A 6,219-nucleotide genomic window follows, 5' to 3' on the forward strand; every position below is an offset into this window, starting at 1 on the left:
CTTCCCGCCACTGCAAAGCAGCAGTCCCCCAACTGACCCCGCCACAAGCCAACCACTTCAGCCGCAGGAACCAAGAGATGACACTTTTCCCCGAGCAGAGATAGGAGCAGGTCGTCGTCATCGTCACAGAGACGCAGCTCGCGGACCAACTCCAACTCCAGAGAAGAAGCAAGACCTGCCAAACATTTGGCATGGAAAACGCCACTTACAGACGACAAGCAAAGCTGACAAGGGAGCTGGCAGGGTTAGTCCAACAATTGCAACAGTTAGCTCAGTCTAACGCAAAAATCAAACAGCTAGAAACTGTAAATGCGCAATAAAAAATGAAAAGTCGTCTGTGGCTTGCGCTCGCATTGAAGTCAGCCGCAATGAGGACATGGAAGTAGATCAAAACCGCCTTAACAAACGAAAGGCACCTTTGGTACCTCGGCCAGATACAGATGACTTAGAGAGTAATTATGAAGGGAGATTTGCAAAAATAGACCGAAGACTCGCCTAGGTGGAGTAAACTATAGAGAAATTAATACCACAGCTTAACAAAGTAACTGACACAATGGAAAAGTTTCCAACTACTTTCGAAATTGTCCTAGCTAAACTCGACACGCTTACAACCAGGCTTACCATCCGCTAGCAACCTGATATCTCCAATGCCAAATGCAGGCTCTTTGCCTCCCGTCCACACTGCATTCCCACGCCCAGCCGACGGTGCTTCGGCGCATCCGTCCACCAGCAGCATTCTCCGACCCAGCGTATTGCAACCCGAGCGAGCGGAACCTTACCCGATGCGCGATGGCTAGTACACCTGTTATAGTGTGGCAATGGAACTGTAGGGGATTCCGAGCCAAGCGCAAGGCTCTGGAATATGCAGTTTTGGCCCAAACAAACAGACGGGTAGTCATAGCACTTCAAGAGACGAATACAGAAGTAAAGCTTGCAGGGTATACAGCATACGATGAGAAAGTGTCGGCTGAGCGCAGGCCGATCACAGCTACACTTGTACACCGTAATCTAACTGCAAACTAGAATTGGAAACACCGGAGGTCTCTCATACATTTATACAAATCTTACCGAACAAACAAACACAATCTCCCCTTTACATTCTGAACGTATTAAGTCCACCTAAAGACAACAGCACGAAAATAGCCACACTCTTCCGTAAGACGCACGTAGCCGCTCATAATGGAATGTTGCTGACAGTTCGAGACTTTAACGCACTCTATACAGAATGGGGCTACTCAGTTAACAGTAGAAAGGGAACTAAATTATGGGAGACAGCTCAGGCGCTAGGGCATACCTTATTCGTCGATCCTGATAAACCTACGCGCATTGGTAACAGTGTAACCAGGGATACGTGCCCTGACCTTACCTTTGCCAGAAATATCCCCGATGCGAGATGGGAAAACCTAAATACAAACATAGGAAGCGACCACTATGTACTATGTACAACTTTTCGAGCAACGCATTGCAAAATTCTTCGCCAGGAAGTGAAGCACACGAACTGGGACGCCTTTAGATATGTCCGCTCGCAAAGGCCAGCGGAAGGTACACTTCAAAAGCTGTTACCCTGGAGGAAAGCAGTTCCAGCCCGGACGCTAAGCAAGTGCACATGATTGAAGCACAAGGAAGTATCCATGCTCGATGGCTTAAAAATAAGCACAACCGACGTTTAAAAATTCAGCTAACCCGGCTTGAAAAGGAAATCGAGGCTTACTCGTGGGAAGTTAGCCGAGAACAGTGGCATCCGACTTGCGACCGCCTTAATGGGCAACTGGGCAACAAGAACACGTGGTTTTTACTTAGACATTTACTGGATCCTACGAGAACTGAGGCCGAATCCCACAAGGACCTACATAGGATCTCGCAATCTTTCCAAGGCACCGACAAAGAGCTCATGACTACCATTAAAAGATAAATACATAAACACCTCCCAGGATATACCCACGCCAGATGGGTACTCAGGATTGGATAATCCTCGCATGGATAGCGTCTTTACCGTAGCAGAGATCAGAGCTGCTCCCAAGCAGCACGCCATCAATGAACCGTCACTGGTCCAATATTGGGATATATTGGTCCCAATATTGGTCCATATTGGCGTCTGATTGGGGCGCACAAAGAGCCAAAATATATGCCAACCAATTTGATTGGCTCTCCTATCAAAACCAGTATTGGCATACTACCTTGTTTACTGGCATTCAATGGCACTCAATGACTACACAATATCTTCCACCCCAGCTCACTCACTGGTTGTTATATCACGGCTATCCCGCCAAGCTCACTGGGCATCCAGTATATTGTATCCATGCTTATTCACTGGATATTCACAACTGGCATCCAGCCAGATTTATCGGCTACCCAATATTTCCAATCGAATCTTGCCCAGTGGTTTTGCATTATTGGCATCCAGCCAGAGCAATTGGCAATCCTGCACATTATAGTGCTGAATGTTTCAATAATCAGTACTACGGCTAGTTGCTATTTCGCGCCATGGCTAACAGGCAACCACAAAGCCATCCCATACGTATGCAGTGCTGATATTTTATGTAGCTTTTTATTTAAACAAAGCATGCTGAGAATATCCATGCACAGAAAATAATACAGCTGAGAGGTACATTGCATGGTGATTTATTAGGTGTCCATGGGTTGCAGGGCGTGGAAAAAATTAGGCAGAACTCTTAGACTTCAGTGCTCCTCCTGTTTTTGCGTCCCTTAACAGTCTCCTCAGGTCCCAGGTTGGAGGAAGGCGCTGAGTTCATCGCAGCTTCTTTTGTGGTCGGTTGTAGGGGCAGCAGCTCCCAGCAGCCTTTAAAAATATGGACTTGAGCAGCGTGCATAACAATGTATTTCCTTTCGCAGATGGCACCTGGAAATAAAAGCAACATTCATAAATCACATTAAGAGAGAACACTTTCGGAAAGTGGATGTACAGCTAGACCGTGGAGTAAAAATGCAAAATAAAGCACCACCTGTTGGCCCTCAGACAACATTCTTGTCTGCAAGCGTTGAGGTGCCGGCTAGTTGGTAATACATTTTGGAATAACAGCGCGAAGGACGAGGACGAAGATAGAAGGACACAAACACAGCGACATCTGGCAGTGCACGGCTTCCCATGTGGATGTTTTGTTGACGATGGAAACAAAACAAAATGATATTTGCCGTTATCTATTCGTTAAACGGTAGTCAGTCTTGCCGCCTTCTACTTGTAGTGCCTTTGTGATCGAACACCTGTAGAAGAAAGACGTCGTCATAACTGCATGCTTCAAATCAATAGCTTTCCTTTGAATAGTTTTCATTAGGATAGATTGCCGCAAGAACTAAAAGAAACTACAAAAGAAAAAAGAGACGCAAAAAATGGCAGTCGCACTCCGACCGCGGCTGCTAAAATTAGTGTACATCGCATCATTACTGCAAAAAAGAACATTTTCAAATTTGTCAAAGCTGCAGCCAAAACAACGTTCGACACATATGCTTTGGGGTTTGTATGATTTACTCAAATTGAAAAAATAAAGAAATCCGTAGCTTAGCATTACGTTTGTTGTGAGAACAAGTATGTACGTGTGGTAAAGTATAAGAACTATGGTAGCAACTGTAAATAAGAATCCCCTTTTCAGAATTTTTTTTTTCATAGAGTTCTTCGCGCGGACAGTAGAAGCTCTTGCACGTAGAAGATAAAGTGTCATGTTTCAGGCAAGCCCCTTTTGTTCTGCGCGATCAATCTATAATTGTGGATAAGGAAATTTTTGAACGAAATTTTTTTTTATTATTTCCGCAAATAATCAAATTTAGCAATAAGAATAAGTGCGTCGGCTGATCTTCTTTTCGGACGCTATTAGTTTTCTACAATTGATAGTAAAACTGCACCTGCTGGCTATTTTATGACACTTCTACTACTCGCGATTAGCGCAGGAGAAAGATCAAACAAGTGAATAAGCTACACGTCGTTTAGACCATTCCAAACGCGCATTCATAACGGCAAATTAGAATATTAAATATGCGCTCGCAACTAAAAATCATGTTCCAGAAAGCCCAACTTAACCATTAGTTTTGATTATAGTATGTAAAAGAAATTGATCACTTCAGACACACAACACGCGCGATGAAATTGTAACCTGAAAATCACACAAAACACGCATCATGTTTTACAGGGCCACATTTTTCTTTTGCAATACAAATTGGCCACCTCTGCGCCGTAAATTTTATCTTTGTGACCAGAGTTTATGCATACAAAATAGTGCGCTGAAAATACAGTTCAGAATTGACTGGCGTGGTGCGGTCGACATAAATGGCTTTCCGTTCTCGCAAGGATATCGGTTATTGACATGATGATCAAGGCTTGCAACATACAGCACCAAATCATGCAAAAAAAAGGTATCTTACCGTACGGCTAGCGCAGATTCCCAGACCTCAGTTGCAACAATCCAAAATGAATGTCGCCACGCAAAGTACATCCCAGTGATCTGATGATTTATTACACCTGGTAAGAAAAAGTAGCGATATTACAACGAGACAAAGCAAGAATTAATCTCAGAAAGCTCAGTTATGAACAAACAACTTAAAATGCTGGTGGTACTCACAGTTATCCTCTTTCAGGCATGGTCATTAAAACGAATTGAAACTTTCACAATGCTTGGTTTTTCCGTTCTGCTCTCCAAAACTGCGGGAGCTCGAGCAGCTCGAGCGGGTGGGGATTGTGTGGCCGGCCGGACGCCTCTGAATCAGCCGCTTGTGTCGAGTTTCGAGGCACCATTGGAAGGGGGCAGAAGGGTCGTTGTGTTTTCTCTCTCTCTCTCTTTTTGTTTGATACTGTCGAAAGAGGAAGCATAAAGCTCGAAAGGCGGTGAGAGAAATGAGAGGTCCCGTAGGAAAGTAGCGACACTCTCCTCCGCGCCGCGCTTTCCTCCTCGATTCTCTTCGCGCGGCGGCGGCGAGCGCTGCACACGACACGCTTTTTCTCCTTGACGCCCGCCGGCCGGCCGCAGCAGTGAGTGAAGCGCGAGCTTTTGGGCCATGTCTGCGCTTCAGGAGTGCACAAAATTTTTGAAAAATTGCGAGAAAAGCATTGAGAATGCCGAAAGTAAAGTTCATGAATTGATTGGTTTCTTCTTAGAATTGTTTGAATGGGGAATACTGATAAACAAAGCTTTCAGACGAGTTCTGTGCTACAGACACTTTTTGAGCCTTATGATTAGGTTTTACTTTGTGCACTTATTCTAGTACTGCCTCTGACTGTGTTTGCTTCTTTTAGAGCGTGAAATCTGTCACCGCGGTAAAACTTCGGAAAACAATCCAGGCTGGTGCTTTGAACTTCAAGATAAGAGAAGGTCAAACCAGGACTTAGTCTATTTCGCTACTGTCAAGCTATCTCTCTCTAAGCATAGTATATGTCACGTGATCAACCGTGAGATTGGATTATTGGTTAATTGTACATGTGTTTCAATCAATTACTAAGCCAAATTAATTGATATTTAGTAAATTGCAATTAAAATCTAAATTTTACCTGCAACATCGAACCGTATACCGTTGGAAAGCTTAGGCCAAGTGTAATGGCACTGTGCTAGTTAGCGATCCGCGATAATCTGCGTTAATTAGTTGATTTTGTGTAAAACCAAATTTTGAGCTGTTCCTTGCTGCTTCGAGGCAAGGAACAGGTTTGCCACGGCAGTCTTGATATGATGCTGATGGAGGAATTAAATTATATTATGAGTACGCGGCCCCTCACTGACTTCGCGTGTGGTTAAAAGACAGCAGGGTACACTGGGAGAAGTGGTGGGCCCTATTACCGACACACTGAAGTTCTGGGGCAAGCATGCTGTGGTCTCATGCGCTATGTAAAAGAGCTTGATTTCCTTGAACGCAACAATCAAATAAAAAAATACAAGGTGCAACGGAAATGTGCGGAAATGAGAAAGCATATAACTGCCAATTCATTAACTATCGCTATCCTATCCATCACTATATCTACTAATGCCAGAGACCTATCGTAACTGTCACAATCCGCAACGAACACTATCACCTCACTATCCGGGCCTATTACTATCATTTACTATTATTATCTGTAACAGTCACCATCATTACCTATCACTATTCATAACCATCACTATTTAATCTGATGCCGCCCCATGACCCATTGATATACTTCAATTTTCATTGACTTATGTGGTCAGTCATATCTCTATTACCTCAATATCTGATGAGACAACTATACATTGACTTTAATTCTTA

Source organism: Amblyomma maculatum, chromosome 5 (genome assembly GCF_055883805.1).
Source record: "Amblyomma maculatum isolate TAMU_Amacu chromosome 5, ASM5588380v1, whole genome shotgun sequence".
Taxonomy (NCBI): Eukaryota; Metazoa; Arthropoda; class Arachnida; order Ixodida; family Ixodidae; genus Amblyomma; species Amblyomma maculatum.